Source organism: Phascolarctos cinereus, unplaced genomic scaffold (genome assembly GCF_003287225.1).
Source record: "Phascolarctos cinereus isolate Bilbo 61053 unplaced genomic scaffold, phaCin_HiC Scaffold_7;HRSCAF=346, whole genome shotgun sequence".
Taxonomy (NCBI): Eukaryota; Metazoa; Chordata; class Mammalia; order Diprotodontia; family Phascolarctidae; genus Phascolarctos; species Phascolarctos cinereus.
This window is the reverse complement of record NW_027556180.1, coordinates 72072263-72097898: the sequence shown is the minus strand read 5'-3', so window position 1 is coordinate 72097898 and position 25636 is coordinate 72072263. Positions and strand designations below refer to the sequence as shown.

The 25636-nt window shown below is 36.8% G+C and overlaps 1 protein-coding gene and 1 pseudogene across 1 annotated transcript in view; both read left to right on the top strand.

The window, feature by feature from the left end:
* Positions 1 to 25636, top strand: part of SPAG16 (sperm associated antigen 16) — a 1202663-nt gene that overhangs the window by 1106390 nt on the left and 70637 nt on the right. The gene's annotated exons all lie outside the window — the stretch shown is intronic.
* Positions 4214 to 6914, top strand: LOC144454816 (regulation of nuclear pre-mRNA domain-containing protein 2 pseudogene; annotated as a pseudogene).

The following is a 25636-nucleotide window of genomic DNA, read 5'->3' as shown; positions in this document are numbered from 1 at the left end:
GATATATGCCTTCTATGGGTTTGTCTCATGTGTCCCGACTTTGTTAAACTCAATTACCTCTATTAATTTTTTGTTGTTGTTGGAAAAAAAGTAAATCATCCTGTTATCTGTAAGTCATCACATTTCTATTTCTTAATTTCATGTTAGTCCCTTTAATATCTTATTTCTGCTTCCCTATTATATATAATATTTCCAAAAATGTCAGATGGCAGTAGTAAAAATGAGCACCCTTGTTTTGTAGTTGTTTGTAGTGAGAGGACGCTTCAGAGCTTTTTGATCACATGTGATAATGGCTCCTAGTTTCCAGTAAATAATTTTTTATTATTTTGAGGAAAAAATCTTTCTATTCCTATTTTTTCAAGTTATTTTATATTTTTAGACAAGTATTGGTTCTTACCAAAGATTTCTTTATGTCTATTGATATAACCATAGAACTTTGTTGGGTTTTTTTCATCATCTTCTCTCCTTTCTCCCCTCCTTTGGCTCCCATGACTCATTATTTTCCTCATTCCCTTTAGCTAGTCTTTTTGACTTCTTCACTGACTCCTCTGGCTACTCCAACTTCCTGAGTGTTGGTTATCCCTAAGTTTCTGTTCTAAGTTTCTGTTATTTTATCTTTTGGAATTTTTACCCATTACCATAACTTCAATTATCACCTCTTTGCAAGTGATTCCCCCATCTTCATCTCTTGACTCTACTCTTCTCCTTGGTCCCAATCTCTGATTTACATTTATTTCAACTTCTAGGATCTTTCTCCTTTTTTAGTGATTTTTTAATTAGTAATTATTTATTTAGAATTTTATGTTCCCACAATTACATATAAAAACAATTTTAACATTTGTTTTCAAAATCCTGGATGTCCCTCTGTCACCTCAAAATCAATAGGTTCAAAATAGAACTCATCAGCTTTCCCTCAAAATTTGCTCCCCTTCCTCACTTCCTATTTCTAACAATACCATCTTCATTTTCCCAGACATGTAGGCTGAAAATGTGGAGTCATATTTAATTTTCCCCCTTTACATCTTGCCTCTACATACAATCAGCTTTTAAACCTTTTTTTTTTACCTCCACAATATTTTGTGATTGCAACATATCTGATTGTTTCAATTAACACTGTCATCAATCCAGTTTGGGCAGCTAGATGGTATAGTGGTAGAACACTAGGCCTGTAGTTTGCAAGACCTGTGTTCAAATCTAGCCCCAGACACTCCAGATAGAAAGCTGATAGACTCAGAGTGCAAACTGAACCATTTCATGTTTTTGTTTTTCCTTTTTCTTGCTTTTTTTGCCCCAATTATGGCCAAAAAGGAAATGTATTTTGTATGACGTCATATTTGCAAAGGATTTGGGGGGTTTTGCCTTCTCAGTAGGTGAGGTAAGGGGTGGGAGAGGGAAAGAATTTGGACCTGAAAATGAAACAAAATTTAACATGAAAAAAAGATTGTAAGCTCTTTATTGTAAGCTTGAGGGCAGAGACTTTTTTTTCATATTTATTCTCAACACAATACTTGACACACAGAAGGCACTTAATAAATGTTTATTGACTAATTAACATGGTCCATCTAAGGGAGTTATAGTTACCTCAGTTTCTTATACAGCATCTTTAGTAGGACCTCAGCAAATGTTTGTTGAATTGAGTTGAGTTGTTGGCAAAAGACATCATTCCACCCCTTCAAGTAGGAGTGTGGCAGGATGAAAGCGATGCTTTAGGAAAGTAGGTTGGAAGTGCAGCTCAGAAGAGATTTGACAATAAGGGAGACAGCACAGCTCAGTGAAATGGCACTGAGCTTAGTTGTCAGGAGATGCAACTTGGAGTCCTGCCTTTTTACTTAATGCCTATGGGATCCTGTGCAAGTAGCTTAACTTTTCTGAGCTTCAGCATTCCTATCTGTAAAATGCAAGTATACTTTTACTACTGATGTCACAGAGATGTTTAGAGGGAGGCACTTTGTAGACAGAAGGCAACCTATACATATGAGCCCTTATGAATACGATGAGTATAATATGAGTATAATGTCTGATGCCTGTTAGGAAGATAATGTGATATGTTTACCCAAACATAAAATTTAATTGAAACATATATGTGTGTAAACATATACATATGTTTATGTGTGTACATATACACACATATATGTGTATTATATAAATACATATGTATATACAGTTTAATATATGCTATATCTGATAATAATTGGTGTGGTATTATATTATAAGATGAAATCAATAATATTAATATTATATATGATTTAATCTGGATATATTTTGTGCATGTGTGTGTTCCAAGTTCAGTGCCCATTTCATTGAACTATTCTTTCTCATTCATTGTGTGTGTATCTATACATATACACAGTGAATATGTTGATATGGAGTTCATATGTGTGTGACACTTACAAACACATACAATGAATACATGAATAATACAATTTCTTGAGTTACAAAAGTTAAATGTGAATGTTGAAAATTAATTGTATAGTTTAATACATATTATACTATAAATGTTATAGTATAATGTTACATAGTGTTATAATAGATATAATTGTATATTTAATATATTATAAATATTATTTATATCATTTAATGAAGGTATATTCATGTGTATATATTATATGTATACATATGCATATGCAATGAATGAGAGAGCATAATTCAATGAAATGGGCACTGATCTTAGAATGTGTAAACACATATATACTTATATGCCCATATATATTTATATATAGTTTAATAAATTATATAACATAATTATTATATTGTATATTATATTCAATATATTGCAAATTATAAATTAATTGGGGTATTGTGATATAGTTGCTGTATTTGTTCAGTCATTTCGATCATGTCTGACTCTTCATGACCACATTTGGGATTTTCTTGGTAAAGATACTGGAGTGCCATTTTGTTCTCCAGATCATTTTACTGAGGCAGAGTTAAGTGACTTGTCCAGGGTTATATAATTAGTGTCTGAGGCCAGATTTGAACTCAGGAAGATGATACTTACTGACTTCAGGCCCAGCACCAAGCTGCTCCAAAAGACAGACAGACAGACACATGCAAATACAGATAGATCTAGATATACACACAGAGAATGACAGAACATAGTTCAATGAAATGGGCACAACTTGCAACATATAAATATCTATATAGCTCTATCTCTATCTATCTATCTATCTATCTACACACAACTGGATTAAAATCTCTCTGTGTCTGTCTCTCTCTGTACCTGTATATTTATGTGTGTGTATAAACATATACATGGATTATAGATACTAGATAGATAGACATGTAAACATATATCTATACATACTTGTTTAAACTATATATGTGTGTGAAATATATTATTATAATTATTATATCCTATAATACATAATTGAATTATAATATAAACTTATATTATTAATTAAACTATATTCAAACATATACACATTTACACACATACAACACACACACACATAAAATTTAACCATTTAAAATAATCCCTGAGAATTCATTTATATATTAGAAGGCTAACAGACAGACCCCATAACTGTATTAAGCTTTTACTGTTACCACTGTTTTTAACATTTTTGTCTTGGGCCTTTTAAACGTTAGGAAGACAAGGTACTTCAGAGGATAGTTTTTGAAGGATAATCATAGTCCTGTTCCCTTGATGAACTGTTACACTTGAGCATCTCATTTGGTTTTATAACTTTCTTCTTCAAGACTTTAACCTTTATTTGAGTTCTATTCCACATGGAGTGAGGTGGGGGTAAAAGGGATTACTAGACTATTGCTAGATTCTTTACCCTTATGCCTGCCGCAGCAATGAATGGTTATAAAGAATTTGATTTATTTTATTTTTCTACCATGTTTTCCCCTGTTATTTTACCTTTTTCATACTAATTTTTTTAATGTTTTAGAGCTTTTGTCTCAGGGCATGTTGCTGTTCTGAAGGGTATTCCTCAAGAACCCCTGCAAATGCATGAATTTTTTCACTTGCTGCTTTTACTAACTCACTAAGATTTTGTGTTCCTTTGCTGCATCAGCTTTTTACACCCCCATAGTTTTCAAACAGCCTTCAAGCAATTCTTTTGATGTTACAGATACTTTTTACTTTGTCCAACTTAATTTTAGTAATTTTCTTATAACTTTAAAATATGTCCTTTTAAGATAAAAAAAATCACGGAATCTCAGATTAGGAATAGGGTAAAGCCTGTAGCATCATTCTAGTGGCATTATGGGCAAACTTGAAAGGCCACATTCTGACTCCACTGAGCTTTCTGTCCCTGTCATGTCCAGTAGGATGCAATTAAATCACCCAAGTGCTCACTAATTGGAGGAATGACTAAACAAACTCTGGTATGTGAATGTAATTGCATGGTATTTTGTTGTAAGAAATGAAAAATAAAAGGAATTCAAAGAATTGTAAAGACTCATATGAACTGATACTAAGAAAACCAAATAAATATCTAATCTTTGTCCTGATCATCAGCAGATCTTGAAACACTTTCCTCCTTTCATCAGAGCGATGGTGGACCATAGCTTCATATTGCTGCATACTCTATCAAATTCCTTTGTGTTTTGATGGTTTATTTTGCTTATCTATCTTTTATTGATGTAACAGAGGGTATAGGGCAGGAAAGAGGCAATTACTGAGAAGAGAGAGTGAAATAAAACAAAAAGCATCAGTGAATAATTTTTAGAAGCTCTGGTTGGGGGTCAGCTTGAGGATGGCATGATATGGTTCTTGACTTCATGATTTCTGCCAGGTCAAGCCCCAGTTTGAATAACTTGCTATCAAAATCTCAATATTGATCAGAATGAATCCTGGCAGGAAACCATACATTGAGAAGCTCCTTCTCACTAATGCTTTGGCTTCTAACTCTGATAGTTTCTGGTTGGGAAGATCTTTTGCAAAACAGGTACAATGGCCTATTACCCTTAATATGTTGCTCATGCTCTAGTCCCTTCCAGTGACATAAAATCTATGTACATCATAGATTCTTTGCTGCGTATTCTCTCCTCATAAATCCTTTCTCTTGAGCACAATAAATCTATCTTTCCAAGTTCAATATACATCTGTTGCCATGCTGGTCCAATAGAACCTATTCTGCACCAGATCCAGAATTTTTTTATTAGCCTGGGTATCCAAAATCATCTGGGCATAAGAGTTCCATCCACTGAACCTGCTATGGGACAGTCCTCTGAGATCTCTAAGCCAAAGCTAGAGTCAGAGCCCACCTCCCCAAGCCTAGAGATGAAGATCCATAACTTTTTGAAAGGTAACCCTGGCTTCAGTGGGTTAAACCTGAACATCCCAATCGTCAGCAGCTTGGGGGCTACTATTCCAGCTGAGAACCATCCATCTGACTTTCTGTGAGGCCCACCAAGCACTTCAGTGGACAACATTGATGGAACTCCTATCCGGGATGAATGGAGTGGGACTCCCAGGATGAGATGATGGACAAGCCAACATCCAGTAATGTGGATGCTCTCCAAATGTAAGCCTGCATCCAGTAATGTAATGCTATCCAAAATCATTAGTCTTGGCTCTTCCACACCCAGCAGTACAAGGTCACCACCCCCAGGGAGGGATGATAGTTATTCCAAAGAGCTATCTAACTCTGTATCTTACTATTGGCCTTTTGGCCTAGGCAGTGAATCACCCTACAAGCAAACTTCCGATGGAATGGAGAGGCCTTCCTCCCTCATGGATTCACCCAGGAAAAGTTCTACCCAGATACCTCTTTCCAGGAGGATGAGGATTACAGAGATTTTGAATACTCAGGCCCCCCTCCATCAGCCATGGTGAATCTAGAGAAGAAGCCGGCTAAGTTTATCCTAAAAGCAAGCAAGCTTTCTGACACCAAGTACTAGCCCATCATGTCCAGCTACAGCCACAGGACACAGGAATTTGGTGTGAAGTCTGCCTTCCCTCTAGCAATGAGGGCTCTCCTGGACCCAAGTGAGAGTTGTGACCATCTCTCCTCTTCTCCCGGCCTGTATAGTGCCTATAACCTAAGAGGGAATGAGTCTGGGTCAGACCGGTTACCATCACCAATTAAGAATGATTCCTTTATCTCTCCTGACTCCAACCACAATAGCCTTTCTCAATCTGCCCCTGCACGTCTCGGGTTACCCCAGAAGCAGTAAGTACCCAGACTCTCCTCACTCGATCCCACACCGTTCCCTTTTCTATCCGCAGTGGCGTCCCTTTTTCTAACCCTCCTCCTTCTCCTCCCCCTGTTGACCACTCAGGGGTGGTCTCCTTCCAAGCCCCACTGCTGGCCGGGCACAGCAGAGTGCCAGGGCACTCTGTGGCAGTGTTCTCCAAGGAGTATAGCTCCCTCCTCCAAGGGAAACTGGCTGAACATTTTGGAGTGCTCCCAGGACCCTGAGACCCCACACAGATGGACCTTAATGCCCTGGCCTCATCCGTGTTCATGAGGGCCTAAGACTGCCCACACATTCTCAGAAGCACCTAGGCCCAACCCACGGAGGAGGTGAGGGAGGCAGCAGCAGCAGTGGCCCTGCCTTGGGTGCCCCACACAGATCCCACACACAGCCAGAGTGGGATGATCTTACAGAACCCCCAGCCAGATTTTCGGCCTACGGAATCTTTTCTCAACAGAGACCCATTTCACAGCTTAAAGAGGCCCAGGCAACCTTTTGCTAGGGGCCCTCCATTCTTTGCACCAAAAAGCCCATTCTTCCCTCCCAGCAGACATCATATGATTCTGAGGACCAAGGGTGAAATCAACAGCATGAAACCAGAAGAAGGAAGCCTGGATATATCTCTGAAGACAGGGCTGTTCAGCAAGTCAGAAAACAGAGACAAGATCTGGGGTCCTGGATCTATGACTCAGGCCAAAGACTCAAACACCTCCCTCCCTTTCCCTCAGGAAGCTGTGACCTCTGTGGAAGCACAGAATAAATAACCTCTGAATGAAAACTCTCCTTTTCATAGTAATGAAAGTCCATAGTAATGGATCACTAGGTTTGGGGCAGCACTAATTGCATTAAAAAGCCTCTTATGAAGTTTCCCAGCAGTGACAAACAGCAAGAATCTTGGGAAAGTTAGGAACTTCAGGCTGGCAGGAGGCAACATGGGGGAGCTTGAGTAATGTTTTCACTTATTGTGAATTACTAGCCTCCTCCTTGCCTCTAATGGAGGCTCCTATTCCCGCCTTTCTCTTGTCCTGGTGGCTACTGATACTTTGCCCAGACATCAGCATAGGTCCAGCTCTCTGTAATGAGTATGATCAGGGAATCTGCCTCCTGACCCACTATTTCTGGATAGAGTACATTCCATGCAACATACCTAGAGAAGACCCTTTCTGAAAACACATTTTGTCTGGCCCTTTCAAGTGGGTCACTTGTTTTATTTCAATGCTGAAAGACTTGTTGCTTTGGAATGAAGCAGAAATTCACCTATGATAGAAAGCAGGGTGGAGGAGTCTGCATCAATGGTGAATCAGAGAAGATTGGCCACTAAGCCAGAAAGAACTACTCACTCAGTGACTTTAAAAGGAGTTAATTCCCAAAGTTTATCACAGATCCTGACACATAGTAAGTGCTTAATGATTCTTTTCCTTCACTTAGAGAAAATACTTTCTGGTATCATTTCCCAGCTCAAGGCTGGCTACAGCTTCTATATGGGGAATTGCATTAGTGGAACTGAGCATACTCATAGGGACTATGTTAATTGCCTCCCTCCCATTATAATGCATCCATCCATCCATCCATCCATCCATCCATTCATTCATTCATCCATTCTTCCTTGTCATCCACCACCACTAGACCTTTGAGGGTGGAAGTCTCAGTCAGTTGGTACTACATATTCATCCTTAGGCTAGCAAGCTTCTATCTCTTCCTCTCAATTCAAATTTTTCAAGATGCTAAGTAAAATAACCCTTCTTCTATTATTACATCCATGCTTTACCATTCTGATACTCTCATTCTATCATTACCAATGTTCTCTTCATCTTTGGTTTTTTCCTTCTTCCATATTCTTGCAATCAACAAAATGTGGCTACTCTAGAAGACACTGCTTTCCCATCTCCTGTCTCCAGTACTACATGTACTTTCATCCTGATCCCCAACACACTAGTCAGTGAAGAGGAATAGGCATATTCCTTTTCCTTCTTTTTATTACTATGAGACCTATGCCTTCTTTGCTGCCATCAGCAAGGTTCATTCCACCTACATCTATCACTCTCCAAATCTATTTACTAGCCCCAGGTCATTCACCTTCCTTCCTCAAGGAGATTATTCAGTAACTCCTATTCTTCCTCTCTATCAAAGTCCTTGGCCTTATTCATAGGAATTCCAATTGTTGTGTTGATATACTCTCAAAACTCCTGGTTTTCCAATTCAGTAACCTTCTAAATTCCCATGACATGAACTTATTCATTTCAACAATGGAGAAGGATGACCAGACCTTTCATCTCATCTTCTCTCACAAGCATTCTACTTCCATGTTACAGAACTGTGAAATCTCCCTATTTGACCACAACTCAGTATCTTCCTTCTCTTCCCATCCCTCACCCCTTCTAAACCTATTATTATAGGTTTGACCACCATTCACTCTGCCTTGAGTCTTCTCTGATCTACCAGGCCTTCTCCCCTATTCTGGCCTCACTTTTCCTATATTTGATCTTTTATTTAAACAGTTGAACTCTACATTTTTTTTTGCCAATGCTCATATCCCTTGCCTCACACCAATCCTGGGCTACCCCTTTCCCATCTGCCTCAGCTGAAACTACTTCCTTCAAGTTTATCCACAATCTCTTAACTCATAAATCCTATGACCTACTCTTGACACTCTGCAGCATTTTATACTATTGACAATTCTCTCCCACTGGATACTCTTTCCATCTTAAGCTTTTATTATGTTACTCTGATTCTCTTCCTACCTGTCTGAGCACTCCTCCAGCTGTTTCACTGGATCACCAATCAATCAATCAATAAATAAACAATTATTAAGCAACTACTATGTTCTTTGCATTGTGCTAAGCATACTCTGCCTACTAAGTATGTTGTTTCCACAAAGCTCTTTCTTGGCTTTCTTTTCTCTCTCTATCTCCTTTCTTGGTCATCTCATCAGATCTTGTAGGTTTAGTTATCTCTATGCAGATCTACATATCCACCCCTACTGTCTCTCCAAACCTTCAGTGTTGTATCATCGACTAAATGTCTTTTGGACATATTCACCTGGATTTTTCTGTAGGCATCTCCAACAGGTTTCTACATCATTCCTTCCCTGTCTCCACTTCCTCACTGACATTCCATAGTAATTTCCTACCATACCTTGTAGGTTCTTAATAAATATTTGTATGAGCTTCAATTTCCTTATTTACAAAATGTTGTTAGACTAGTTGGCCCCTTCCTGTTCAATATCTGTGACAATGTAGCTCTTCTTTCTTCCTCTATTGATCTTCACCAAATGTTTTAAACAATGCTTCCCCCTCCAATTCCTAGATTCCCTTACATGAACAGGCCTCCACTATCCTTTCTATCAATACTATTCCTTTTACATGAGGGGGATATGCCATAGCTATAGATTCACTTTGATAAAAGTGAATAGATAAAATTACTCCTGTGTTGTTATCTTTTTTACATTCATATCTTTTTACCTATTTTACACAGATAAAATTATAGTTGCCCATAAAGGAATCACTCTCTGTTTGAGATTAAATTTAATGGGGATATTTTCATGTCTTCTGCTCCCTTCTTTTTTTTTATAAATGATTTAATAGAATATAATATATAACCTGTTACTCTGTTCTACTTTTATCTTCCCCAATCCTTTATTAAAGCAAATTTTTGACATTTCCTTAATCATGTAGCAAATGGAATAAAGTCTTCTAAGTCGGGGATTCTTTTTTTTTTTTTTGCATCATGGACCCCTTTGGCATTATGGTGAAACTTATGGACTCCTCAGAGTAGTGATTTTAAATACACAAAATAAAATACATAGGATTACAAAGGAAAAGACTTACATTGAAGTACATTAATCAGAATATTGTTTTTAAAGAAATACAAACTCACAGACCCCATGTTAAGAATCCCTGATGTAAATACTGATTTGGGCTATTAGTTCTTCTTCATCACATGAAGTTCCCATTAATTCATGGAGAGCTATAAACTAACAAGTTTTCAGAAAGGCTGAAAATCAATCTGATTAAAATTAGATTCTTGTAAATGTGCTACTAATTGTATATGAAATTACTGAAGATGGAAAATATAGTTTGACTCTGATTTCATTTTCTAAATCTCATGATGGTACTGTGCTTTGGAGATATCTATATAATTTCTAACTTTTATGCATGTGGGATAATCATGCCATGATGATATCTGGAGTATGATTTGTCTCACAGGAAATTACAGATTCTACAATCTTTTTTATGAGAGGTGCAAGGTATATCATTTACATGGGTCTCCACATTTTTGTTTCATAACAGTCAACAGCTTGGGCAAATGTATATATAGGGCAAATGTAGCCCTATATATCTAGTAGACAGCATGAAGTCCAGCCAATCTATGCTAAAATGAAGATAGGTACAGTGGAATCTGCCATGTTTGGAAGATGTAGCTCCAAATAAACTTCATTGGGAGTTCTAATCCTGCCTTTTCTGAAGTAAAATTACCCTGTAATCACATTAAAATTGCCACGTCACTTATATGGTCAATATTAACATTGTGATTACTGTTATTAGACTCTAAAATATGCCTCTACTAGCAATTTTCCAACTTGCTTTTCTTATATTCATTCTTCAGCATGGGTAATGTCTAAATCTTGCATAGGTTCATTAACATAAAAAGAAACAGATATCTGAGTACTGTGGTACTAGAGAAAACCTTTATTATTATCTATTTGATTGGATTATATTATTACCTATTGGATTTATTATCTATTGGGCTATAAACCCTTTTAGGGAAGGGATCTATTTTTGAAATAATAGGCACTAATTCTTTTTAAATGAGTGAATCTTTAATGTTAATTTCATAATCGTAAAAAAACTTGACTTTTTGTATTCTAGGAAACAAGCTATATAGATGATGTCACTGCATTCTTGAAGTTTGTAGTCAAATAGCAACCAGAGACATCTATAACATGCTTTTGCTCAGGCAGTACCAAATAGTGAGAAAATGACTGCCCCACTTTGAAAGTTCTATGGAAGGAGATTTCACATTCTGTTTATACGCTGCCAGGGTATTCCCTTACACACAGATGTTGGCGTTCTCATTAGTTGCTAATTAGATCCCCACATGGAAAAATCATGTAATGTGTACTAGAAAGTATAACAAAGATAGAAATAGTATTTTTTGACCTTAGTCATTGGTATAGGGAATCCTTGGCAAGGAAACCAACTTCCTCTACCAATGCAAGTTGGTACATTTTCTGTGACCTCTCTGTTTTGACCTTCTCTGAGTAAAAGGTATCTTCAAAAGTTGCCTAGATTGCTGAGAGGTTAAATAACTGACCCTGGTTCACATCCAATTGAAATCAAAGGTACGGCTTGAACCCATACTTTCCTGGCACTGAGGCCAACTGGTTATCTATGCCATGCTGCCTCTCAAGCATATACCTATGTTTGTTTTTAATGTTTCCACATATTAATCATTCAAGTATTAATTAAACACTGACTATATACCAGGCATGATGCTAAGTGCTGACCAAGAATGAAACAATCCTACTCACAAGGAGATTACTACATTCTAATGGGAGACATGTACATATAAAGATATAGATGCCATAAATATAAAGTCAATAAATACAAATGTATACAAGATGGTTTAATACAAGTAGTTTGAGATGGAGAAATAAAGCAGTTGGTGGGATCAGAAAAGGCTTCATGGAGATGGTGGTGCCAAAGATGTACCTTAAAGGAAGAGAAGGACTCTGTGGAGTTGAAGTAAGCAGAGGTTGGGGGAGGAGAAGGAAGCAATATATTCCAGGCATGGAAGACAGCCAGTTTAAAAACATGGAGATGGATTATAAGGATCTTGAGAGAAAGATTGTCATTCATTCTTGATAACCTACTCAGAAGTACAGTGCTTACAAAGGGGTATAAATACATTGAGGATATGAAAGGTGTCACTATTCATTCAATAAATATTTGTTGGGCACCTGCATCATGCAAGGCACCATGCCCACTGTTCCAGAACATGCCAGCTTTTATCTAATTTGGAAACATTGCCAGCTGTTGTATAAAGATAGGTACAGGCAGTTCCCAATTTACAAACAAGTTGTTTTCCAAAATTCCATTTGAAAGTCAATTGTTTGGAACTCAACCTTCATTTTCCCCCATATAACAATGCTGTTCCCAGTGTCTATGTCCTCAGGCCAGTTCATAAAATCCTATTTGTCCTATATGTAGCTGACCTATCTGTAATATACTAATAGCTCTATTGAGCCAACTTTGTTTCTAAGGAAAAGGAGATGGGGGAAGGAATTGGATATGTGATTTCATTGGTATAGGGAGGTCCCAAGTGAGGTTGCCTATTCCAAACACCGCAGTGACTCTAAGGGGAGGAAGAAGTAGGGGAGTGGGGGAGATGGGATGTTTCAAATTCAATTCTAGATGCTAACAAGTTATCCTTTCACTATGTCCTAGGAAGTTAGATTTCTCTGGAGCTCCTCCACTGAAGTCATCATTGCTGAAGCTCCTTACTAATTTCAAGATCAATCTTGTAGAAGCCCGTAGGAATGCCTACCACTTATGCCACTCGCTGTCAGACTTTCCACTCCTAATAGTGCCACCAATAAAATGATCACTTTTGGAAGCCATTGGAACTTCAAAGCCCCCACATATAAAACAGTCTGAGCCAGTGATGAAACTCTTGCTCCTAAAACCACTGGACCTGTCACTGGCTAAGCTATCATTGCCCCTGGACAGGCCATGCCAACTGCTGCTCAAGACAACACCAACTCTAACAATGTGTACATCAAGGGGAGCTCCAACAGCCTTCACATCAGGGTCTTAGCAAGGGCTACTTTGTGTTTCTGAATTGGTAGCTGCAGTGGCTGAAATTCTTGTAATTTCAGCAGTGGCCTGGATAACCTTAATTAAACAGACCTATTCAGCACCTACTATGTGTAAAGCCAGGCATACAAAGATAAACACACCATTCCTGCACTCCAAGAGTTTCCATTCTACTGGGCATTGGGCTCCTGCAATGGCTGTATATATAAATATAAGTCAGATGTTCCTAAAACTGGGATTCTCTATACAAGTTTATTTTCTAATTTTTTTCCATAAGACATATACAATATTATTTTCTAACACTTTAAACTTTTTGTTTTGTAAATTCATATGAGAATACAAGACCTTACATCATTTCTTCACTGTTGTGTTCAGGACCCCTTTGGCAATCTGCTGAAGCCAGTGGGTCCCTTCTCAGAATTATGTTTTTAAATGAATAAAATAAAAGGCATCAGATTACAACGGAAACCAATTATACTGATATACAGTTATCAAAATATTTTTTCAAGTTTATATACCCCAGGTTAAGAACCATTGCTTAGAGAACAGAACCCATAGATTATTTTTATATTTTGGTGCCTTATTTTCTCAGCTTTTGGTAGGTAATTTACCTATTTAAGGTTGATTACATTTTTTATTCACTATGTCAAAAGTTACCTTGGTTTATGTTGGTAATCTTTACAGATAACTGTATTTATGGCATGAAAGAGTTAATACAGTTACAAACAACACCCTGGAAAATAGATTTTACACCTGAAAATCTCTTGTCCAATGTTTTCTCAAAATAGTTCCTCTCCAGGGCCATGCCCTTTCTGAATTTCCCTATCACACAGATACTCCCCATTACCTTTCAAGTTGACAGTGTTTATGTCCCTTTATACTTCTGTTTATTTTTTTAAAAGATCAGGGAAAATGGGAGAAAGAGATGTGGATCATAGGTTAAATTCATCATAATTGCTTTCAAAGAAAATAAATGATCAGAGAAATGGCATATATCTCATTGCCCTGCATGCTGTTAAAGAATTAATTAAATGTATTAAGAGTCAATTTACTTTAATTGAAAAAAAATTTAAATGGTGAGAAAAAAATTATTAAAGGCAGTCTTTAAAGAAAGAAGGCATAGACTGGGTGGTCTAGAGGATGCTTCTATAGCCACTGAAGATTAGTTGCTAATAAGCTCTGATTTTGTTTCAGGCCCTCTGAGGGGGAATATTTAGTGTTCCATTGGTTTGCTAATGAGCACTATCAAACAGTAGCCTAGTCTCTGGTATTCGATTCTGAAAGGAACAGGGAAGTTTGTCTCTGAAGAAAATTTAGTGGGAAGGACTTGAGCAAGTTCACCCAATTAACTTCTGTCCCAAGAATATACCAGTATAATGAACAAAGAAGTATAGAAATATATCTACCAAACTAGATAGTTTGCAGCCATAATAACATTAGTAAATGTCTATCAGTGGTATTCCCAAGCAAATATCAAATGGAATCTAATTGCAAATCACAATTGGTTGAAAACATGTCTTTCTTTTCCCCCCCCTCAAACCTATGCTTCAGGGTAAAAAAAATACAAAATTTCATTCAAGTATATTTCTAACCCCTCCCAAACTCATAGAAAGAAGCCTTTAAATGTAAGATCCTACTCTGGTAATGACATGCCAATTGTAACCATAGCTAAAAATAAAAAAATAAAATAAAATAAAACTGGGTGTTTCTTAAGTTTTGCATCAACTTCATTTTTATAAAAGCATTCTGGGGCAATTTGAAATAATCTTCTTAAACTCTAACATTTCCATGGAAGCCAATTGATTAGCTATCCTCCTTTTGTATTCCGAAAGCAGGATTTCTATTGCCCACAAAAGCATATCTTGAAGTTGATGCAATAAACTTATCCTAAAAGTTAGTCTTCCCATAGCAATAGATATATTTGCAGTGAGTATCCTGGGGAGGCTCAAACTTTCCCAGTCAATAAAGTTCCTTTAGCACATCAGGACTGTCACAATAGAACAGTTGTCTTATCGTCATTGCTACTCTGAAGTTGCCAACAATTCCATATTGTTCAGTGAATTAAAACGATTCCTCTCTGATATGTGCCTGCTTGTTATAAATACCTTTCCACTGTTCATGTTGTGAGTCAGCAACTTAGAATGCTAAGGAATGCAACAGCCCCCAGCTAAGTAAAATTCCTAGGTGAAAATGGGAAGGGAACATTAGAATTTGTGTTCACAATTTGCTGCTGTGAAGATTCTATCAATGTGCAGTCACCTTGGGGAAAGTGACAGCCTGGTCCACCTCTCAGACTGCCCTTTTCCTTCTCATCTTCATTCTCCATGCAAATATCTTTAACAAGGTCAACACAAACAGTGTCAGCCAGGTTGATATGTTTTTAAGCAGACAAGCAATTTGAGGCACTGTTTTTGGAGGGGTAATTTTCCTTTCAGGTTGTGTTTTACTTATTTGGAAAGAGTAGGTAGCTCCAAAGCCTCTGCACAAGTGTTTTCCCTCTGGAATAAGCACTTCCTTGTACCTTTCAGTTCATGCCCTTCACCTTCAAAACCTGACTCAAAAACTTACCTCATTCTCTTGTGCAGCAAAAGCTTTCTCATGAAGCCCATCTTACTGTAAGCACTTCTCTACCCAGTGTTTTAGGAGCTCATTTTTTTCACTGTCTTCTAGATACATTCCTTTCTTTTATTCTGCATTATTTGATGTGTGCAGCAAATATACTGTAATGTTGAGTCTAATGTTGTAGCCCCCATTCCCCTAATATCACAACTGCTAAAAACTCAGAGGTGGTTCAAGAAATTATTTGGGCTGAAAGAGTGTGGAAAATGTAAAGAAAACATTGATAATAGCTAGCTAGCATTTATATATCAATTTAAGGTTTACAAAGTACTTTATGTATGTTATGTCATTTATTCCTCACATCAATAATATACGGTATTATTATCCCCATTTTACATATAAGGAAACTAAGCCTGAGAGAGGTTAAGTTATTTGCCCAGGTTCACATTGTTATTAAGTATCTGAGACTGGATTTGAACTTAGGTCTTCCTGATTCCAAGTGCAGCACTTTATATACTGTACCATTTAGCTGCCTATTATTAATTCTTATTTCCTATGACTGTTTCTTACCTCTTTCCTCTTGAGTTAAATTTAACATCCTTTAATGTCACTTTTTAGGTGCTAATATTTCCTGTTTCTTGGTCAGCCGTTTTGTGCTCTATTCAATGACTTGGTAACTTGTTGTATCCCTCCCCTCACCCTCAACCTTTCATGTTTCTTTGCTCTCTGAACAGTAGAGTATAGATTTACTAAAAATACTCCCACTTATCTAGAACAATGAGGAAGTACCTTCCCTGTCCTCTATTTCACTCTACCAGTTCCACTTGGGGTTTACCCTCCTCAGAGTGGATATCATAGAGGATGATAACTTCTTGCCTAAGACAGCTGTGCTTTGGTACTCTAAAATTGTGATGCATAATGTTTGTTTGTTTGTTTGTTTTTTGTTGTGTTCTTTAGTGATTGATGTGAACAAGTTAGAACGATTTGGGGACAGATCAGATTCTGAATGTAGGGTCTGTTGTGATGCTTGCTTCCTCCAGGTACATCTTAGACTTGACTTCAACACTTCATTCAATATGTTGGTAATCTCACCAATGTAATGCCTACTTGCATGGTTCAGATCACAACTCATCCATTCTTCTTCTCACCCTATGCCCTTTTTGTCCATTCCTTCCCATCAGTCATTCACAGGGCATCCATCAGCAGGATGTGGGGCTCTGCTCTAATTCTTTTGACTATATTTACACAAATGTAGCTATAGGATTAAAATTTTAGAACTAAAAGTGGCCTTGCTTTGGATAGAGCACTGGGCTTAGACTCTGGAAGACCTGAGTTCAAATACTGTGTCAGACATTTATTAGCTGTGTGATCCTGGGCAAGTCACTTTACCTCTATCTGCCTCAGTTTCCTTAAGGATAAAATGGACTTAATCATGGCACCTCCTTCCCAGAGTTTTTGTGAGGATAAGCTGAAGTAATTGTGAAGTATTTTGCAAACTTTAAAAACTATATAAATGCTGGCTATTATTATTATTATTATGTAAAAGTTCATAGACATTTTAAAATAGTTCAAATAGAAATACAATAGTGTAGTTATTTAATAAATTTTCATAGCATTAATGAAGAAACTTTTTGTCCTATCAGTGGGTCTTTTTCTTTTGTTCTTTCTTGTTTTTTCCTATTTGTTTTGACTTCATGTCCCCACCACCACCTTAGCTAGATGGTAAAACTTGTTTAAACCTAAATTTTCAATATTTAACAGTTCATAGTTCAGGGAAGAGTCCTCTTTCCCATTAAATGACACAGCAACTGTCATTTAGGAAGCTCTTAATAATATATTCGCTTGCTAACAGTAACCATGATGAATGGCTGCCATTTTAACTGATTTGAAGTTATCATTCAAATGTGACACATCTAATGGTTCTAACTTGAAGTTTCCTTGTCAACACTATGAGTAGCAAAATTGAGGTAAACCAGAGGAAATGAGGCTCCACATTTTTAAAAAGAAATGAAAACTATCTATGCCTCTGAAGGGAACTTAACACAATACTGAGTTCTAGGGAGAATAAAGTAAATAAGAAGAGAAAAGCTCATTCACAGAATTTGATTAAAATTATGATTTGTGCAATGTTTCCATTAAAAATACAATGGTGGCTGATGTATGTTTCCTGTACTTTATATATTTTGAAATGCATTCATTTTCCCTGCTGTGAAAAATGACATTCCAAAACAGGGCAGCAGGGGAAGATGACATCTTTATTATTCTGTCATAGAAAAACTAGTTCTTCAAGACTCTTCAGGGTCTGTGTCTCTCAAGAAGTGACAGACTAATATGTTATACTATGAAATTCTAAGTAGCCTCAATAGCACACCAAGCAATTTCTCTTTATAAATTAAAAGAAATTCTATTTCTATATACCTATTAAAATGTCTAAAATGTCCTGTTAAAATCAGGAAAACTACATTTTTCATGTCTTTTTAAAGCATCAATGAGGGGATCTTTGTGCATTAGTAAAGTAGTAGATATTGGTCAGACAATGGGTACACATCTTTCTAGCATAAGATTTAACTGCTTTCAGCTACACAGTTACCCAAAGAATTTTACTGGGGTGATAAGCACTGAAAAAGATTATTATAGATTTTTCTAAATGTATACAACTTAGATCTAACCACAGTGCCTCAAGTTTACTGAGACCCAATAAAGTATGAAATAAGTTCATCTTAGTTTATCAGTATATCACATATACCACTAACAAAGTCCTATTCTGATGCCTCATCTTGGTATATAGTGAGTAAGGGTTCTCAAAGGCCATGCCAATGTAGTACAAATTCTGGGTGCTGGAAAAATGCTGACACTAGACCTGGCAACTGATTAGGTATTTGTTATCCAAAAAAAGAATCTCACTAAATGTGAAAAGGATAATCACTGCTGGTAGTGAATGATTTACTGTCATAGAAATTCATGAAGTTGTCTGTTTGGACATTGGAAAGGTGGTAATCCTACCTTAGCGGATGGAGCATCCATAGTAATGAAATCAAATATTGGAGCAAGGGAGATTTGGCACAAGGAGCCAAAATGGAAACTGAAATCCTGGAATACATTATGGTGAACATAAAGAAATTTAGATTTTAATGATTTTCATTCACTTAACAACCATTTTTTAAGCACCTATGATGTACCAGGCACCATGTTACATCCTAAGGCTACAAAGACAAAAACAAAACCAACTCTGCTCTCAAGGAGCTTACAACCTAGCTGGTGTAAAAATAGAAAATATTTAGACACATTATCTCTCATAATCAATTAGCCATGCTTAATAAATCAATAAAGGTGTTTTCCCCTCTAGCCATTGCATTGGCCCCTATGGGGAATCCAAAGTTTGTACACATAAAAAGACAGCTAATAAGGCAGGCATGCATACCAAGTAAGTTTGTATCTACTTGGTTATTTTTTGCTTTTTGTTTTGCTTTTGCATATTCTTTTGTGCACTTTTGTTGTTTCTTCCTTTCCTGCTCCTAGTAGAATGCAAGCTCCTTGAGGGCAAACAATTGTTTCATTTTTGTATTTTGCTATTCTAGAACCTTGGACAGTTCCTGGTACACTTATTTTTCAGTCTTGTTCCACTTTTCATGACCCCATTTGGGGTTTTCTTGGCAAAGATCTTGGAGTGGTTTGCCATTTCCTTTTCCAATTCATTTTACAGATGAGAAACTGAGGCAAACAGAATTAAGTAACTTGCCCAGGGCCACATAGCTATATCTAAAGCCAGATCTGAATTCACAAAAATGAGTCTTTCTCTCTCCAGCACTCTATCTACTGCACAATGCAAATGAATGCTATAATTCAGAGGAGAGAGATATCACTATAGGCTGTGGTTGACATAGGATGTTACACCCAATGGGGAGACAAACTATGTGCAGTAAGAGTAATTAACCTGAGAAGATAGAGTTGCCATTTCAAGCAGAAGGAAAGAGTCTGAGAAAGGCATGAGGGATTGAACATATACAAAATATGTTTGCATGGGAGAAAAAAGAAGGGTGAATAGGGCCATTCTGGTTGAAGCTGAGGGTTCCTACTAGGCAGTTTGGGAGGAAATGTTTGAAATCATAGGTTGAGGAAAAATTCAGAAGTGTCTTTAATTCCATGCTAAGTAGTCTGACCTTGTGGTATCATAATTTAAAATGTTTTTGAAATATATAGGTTGGGGAGGAGACAAGATGATGGGAAGAGAAGCCAGAAAGTTGCCTGAGCTCTCCCCAGTTTCTCTCAGAAATGTTAAATCTAGCCTCTAAAAGAATTCTGGGGAAGAGAATCCACAAAAAGACAGAGTAAAACAATTTTCCAGCCCAAGATAACTTAGGACTTCAGGAAAGGTCTGTCTCATTTGGGTAAACAGGGATTGCAACCCACCACAAGCAGTATCCAGGCAAATCTAGGGAGCCGCTTAGCCACAGCACAGATCAGCAGCCCAGTTCCCAAGGTCCAGGCTCAGCAGGCTTCCAGTCCCAGTGCAACAGGCAAACTGCCATCTCTAGAACTTAGGGCACAACAGGTACAACTAGGCCAGACCACCCTAGCTCAGTGGGCAAGCCACCAGCCCAGAGGTTCAGCACAGAAAGCCAGTGACTAGGCCCCTGACCCCCAGTGCAAGAAGTTTGCTTCAGTGCCCCCTGTACCTCAGGAGCAGAGCTCAACTTTTAAAAAATGAGTAAAAAAGAAAAAAGAGCCCTGACTAAGAAAAAAAAGAGTTACTGGGGTGACAGGGAAGATCAAAACGCAAACTCAGAAGAAAACAACAATGTCAAAATGCCTACATGTGAAGCCTCAACGGAGAATATGAATCAGTCTCAAGCCCAAAAAGTCCTCTTGGAAGAGATTGAAGAGGATTTCAAAAATTAAGTAAGAGAAGTAGAAGAAAAAATTGGGAAAAGGAATGAGAGTTATGCAAAAGAATTATGAAAACAAAAGTCAACAGCTTGGAAAAGGAAGTACAAAAATTGACTGAAGAAAACAATTCCTTAAAAAGTAGAATTGGCCAAATGGAAAAGAAGGTATAAAAGCTAACTGAAGAAAATATTTCCTTAAAAATTAGGATTGGGCAAGTGGAAGCTAATGACTCTATGAGACCTCAAGAATCAGTCAAACAAAATCAAAAGAATGAAAAAAATAGAAGAAAATGTAAAATACCTTATTGGAAAAACACTTGACTTGGAAAATAGATTCAGAAGAGATGATTTAAGAATTGCTGGAGTACCTGAAAGCCATGAACAACAAAAAAAAAAAAGAGCCTGGGCAGCATCTTTCAAGAAATTATCAAGGAAAACTGCCCTGATATCCCAGAACCAGAGGGCAAACTAGGCATTCATAAAAATCCACCAATTGCCTTCTGAAAGAGATTTCAAAATGAAAACAACAAAGAATATTGTAGCCAAATTCCAGAACTATCAGGCCAACAAGAAAATACTGCAAGTAGCCGGAAAAAAATAATTCAAATATTAAGGACCTACAGTTAGGATTACACAGGACTTAGCAGATTCTACATTAAATGATCAGAGGGCTTGGAATCCGATACAACCAAGAATCAACTACCCAGAAAAATTAAGCATAATCTTTTGGGGAAAATATGGAAATTCAATGAAATAGAAGACTTTCAAAATTTCCTGATGAAAAGACCAGAGCTAACAGAAAATTTGGTCTTCAAATATAAACTCAAGAGAAGCATAAAAAAGGTAAACAGGAAAGGAAAAAATGGTATTCAACAAGGTTAAACTGTTTACATCCCTACATGGGAAGATGATACTTGTAACTCTTAGGGACTCTATCTCTGTTGGAGCAGTTAGGAGGAATATATTTAGACATAGGATGTGTGAGTATAAGTTGACTTTGACGTGATGATAAAAACATTAGCTAAGGGGTGAAAAAAGGATTGCACTGGGAGAAGAGGAAAGTGGGGTAGAATGGAGTAAATTATATCACATGAAGAGGCATGAATGACCCATTACAGTGGAGGGCAAGAAGGGAGGGGTAAGCATTCTTTATAACTTAATCTCATTGGCTTTTGCTCATAGAAGAAATAACATGCACCCTCATTTGGGTAAAGAAATCTATCTTACCCTATTGAGAATTTGGAGGGGAAGGGGAAAAGAGAAGGATGGGGGGGGCTAATTGAAGGGATAGCAGATTTAGGGAATGGTAGTCAAAAGCAAAACACTGGTGAGGAGAGGGACAAAGTGAAAGCAGAGAAAACTATAAACGGGGAAAATAGGATGGAGGGAAATTCACAGTAAGTAATCATAACTGTGAATTGAATGGAATGATCTCTCCTATAAAACAGAAGTGGGTAGCAGAGTAGATTAAAAACAAGACTCCTACAATATGTTGTTTACAAGAAATACATTTGAAGCAGAGACATACACACAGAGTAAAGATAAAAGGCTAGAGAAGAATATTATGCTTCAGCTGAAGTAAAAGAAGCAGGGATAGCAATCCTGATCTCAGACAAAGCAAGCAAAAACAGATCTGACTAAAAGAAACAAGGAAGGAAACTACATCTTGCTAAAAGGTACCATATACAAGAAGTAATACCAGTACATAAGCATATATGCACCAAGTGGTATAGCATACAGATTCTTAGAGGAGAAGTTACATAAGTTACAGGAATAAATAGACAGCAAAACCAGTGGGGGAGCTCAACCTCCCCCTCTCAGAACTAGATATATCTACAAGGTCAAAATGAGTACATGATTTAGACCTAAAGGTGAATAAGCAAGTTAGGAGAGTAAGGAATAATTTGCTGTCAGATCTATGGAGAAGGGAAGAATTTATTACCAAACAAGAGATAGAGAACATTATGAAATGCAAAATGGATAATTTTGATTACATTAAATTAAAAATTTTTTGTGCAAACAAAACCAATGCAATTAAGATTAGAAGGAAAATAGAAAGATGGGAAACAATTTTTACAGCATTTCTGATAAAGGCCTCATTTCTCAAATATATAAAGAACTGAGTCAAATTTATAAGAATACAAGTTATTCCCCAATTGATAAATGGTCAGTGGATATGAATAGGCAGTTTTCAGATAAAGAAATCAAAGCTCTCTATGGTCATATGAAAAAAATGCTCTAAATCACTATTGATTAGAGAAATGCAAATTAAAACAACTCTTAGGTACCACTTCATGCCTATTGGATTGGCTAATATACAGAAAAGGAAAATGATAAATGTTGGAGAAGATGTGGGAAAATTGGGACACTAATGCATTGTTGATGGAGTTGTGAACTGATCTAACCATTCTGGAGAGCAATTTGGAACTATGCCCAAAGGGCAATCAATGCCACTACTAGGTCTGTGTCCCAAAGATATCATAAAAAAGGGGAAAGAACCTACATGTACATACATGGGTGCAAAGAATTGGAAATTGAGGAGAATGACCATCAATTGGGAAATGGCTGTATAAGCTGTGGTAGATGAATATAATGGAATACTATTGTGCTATGACATGGTGAGTAGGTGAATTTCAGAAAAACCTGGAAAGACTTACATGAATTGATGCTGAGGGAAGTGAGCAGAACCAGGAAAACATTGTATATAGTAACAGCAACATTGTGTGATGTTCAACTATGATAGCTCTTCTCATCAATACAGTGATCCAAGACAATTCCAAAAGACTGGTGATTGAAAATGCTATCCACATGCAGAAAAATAATTACAGAGTCTGAATGCAAATTGAAGCATATTATTTTCATTTTGTTGTTATTTTTTTTGTTTGTGGCTTTTCCCTTTTGTTCTGTTTCTTATTTCACAACATGACTGATGTGGAAATATGTTTCCATGATTGCACATGTATAACCTATATCAGTTTGATTGCTATCTTGGGGAGTGGGGAGGGAGAAAGATTTGAACTCAAAATCTTGAAAAAAAGAATGCTGAAAACTATCTTTACTGTAATTGGAAAAAATGAAATACTACTTACAAAAAAATTTTGAAAAAAAAAGAAATGTATGGGTTAAGTTTTAAATGTCAGCAATTCATTTAAAAATAATAGATTAAACAGTATAACACTTTCAAAAATGAAAAGCTTTCTGTAATATTAAGAAATTTGCCTAAATAATCCATATAGCAAGAGAACTTCATTCCAATTACTATAAGGTAAATAATTCATATTTAACTGCACTTATATTGACCTGTTCTCAGTAAACAACATGATTTTGGTATCCTTCATGTACTTTTGGAGCCACTTATATGAGCAGACAGGAGGGAAATTATTCCATAAAATTAAAGAAACTTAACATCAAATTTAGACTAATTTAGTTTAGACTAATGGAGTAATGACTTTTTGTGCTGCTTATGCTTTTCCATTAGTAAAGAATATGTGAAATTGAAAAAGAACTCAAGGTCTTCTGTGACATATGCAAGGAAGTAACAATACTGTAGAGAAAATGATGAAATCTCTCTGAATTTAGATGTGTATAATGTTTATAATAGGCTATCTGATCTACTAGATAAAACAATAGACTAGGACTCTAATGTTTGTATTCAGGTTTGCCAATGACTTTCACAGTACCATACAAGGTGTTTTCTCATTTGAAGATACTCCCATAATAGCACTCCCCTCTTGGCCTCTATGAAGACTTCCCTCCCCCAAATTATACACACACCATGTAAACCTAGTCCAATTTTTCCCCCCTTCAAAATATCTTTGGAATATTCAAGCTATCAACATGATTTCAAGAATGACCCCAAACCCCACATACACAGTTGCCTTATACATGCAGTAAACAGGTGGCCTCATTTTAATGCAGATTAAGAGGATGGACCACTACGTTTTTGTTCATATATTTTGGTCATGTCCAGCTCTTCATGACCCCAATTGGAATTTTCTTGGCAAAATACTGGAGTGGTTTGCCATTTCCTTCTCCAGCTCATTTTACATATGAGGAAACTGAGGCAAACAGGGTTAAGTGACTTGCCCAGGTCACATAGCTAGTAAGTATCTGAGGCCAGATTGGAATTTGATTCTTCCTGACCCCAGGCCCAACACTCTATCTACTGCATCACCTAGCTGCCTGGGTAATTATACCCTGAATAACTGTAATAGGAAAATTGGGTTGATTGTATAGGAATGAGGTGGTATAGGAGAGAGAATGCCAGGCCTGAGGTCAGGAAGCCTCATTTCATGAGTTCAAATGTGTCCTCCAACATTTACTAATTGTGTGATCCTGGGCAAGTTACTTAACCCTGTTTACCTCAGTTTCCTCATCTGTAAAATGAGCTGGAGAAGGAAAAGGCAAACCGCTCCAGTATCTCTGCCAAGAAAACCTCTAAAGAGGTCACATGACTGAAAATAACTAAACTAAACTAAACTAGACTAAAAATAAACTAAATCCCCCATATGCAAAACATACTGACTTTCCTTTTAGGTCATGTAAATCCATCATGTATTTATTCATCCCTTCTTGACATCTAGTAGAAAATCTATTTAGATAACTTTTAAACCTTGTTTTTTGAACACTCTCATCCTTGCATCACATATCCCAATTTGCTATTATCCTCCCACTTTTCCTAGCCAGACTTATCTGTAACATGATTTCCAGTCATTCTATCTAGCAACAGTGATAATCTCTTATTGATAAGCCTCACACAATCATTCCTTTTAAATGCACTACCTTTCTATTTTCCCAACATATCTAAATTCCCTTTCACAGTCCCAATTTTTGGAAAATATTCTTGAAAATGGACTTTATGTGTAACAGAACAACCCAAATCATTATTAGTTTTCATTATCATTTGAAAGACTTGAATTTTTTTAAAAAAATTATGCTTGCCATAGAATGATAGTATCTTTTCCCCCTATGGTCACATGCTTATACTGTTATCCGAAATATGACTTTGCAGAGAAATTCCTGAATCCAGGTCTTTATATAGTTATTCTCCCTTTGAATATGTAGCATTTTTTAAATGCTTACCATGTACCAGTAACTGTGCTAAACACTAAGGATACAAAGATATGCAAATAAGACAACCCCTGTTCTCAAGGAGCTCACAGTCTAATAGGGAAAACAACTATGTACAAACAATATATATGGGATAAATTAGAGATTATCAACAGA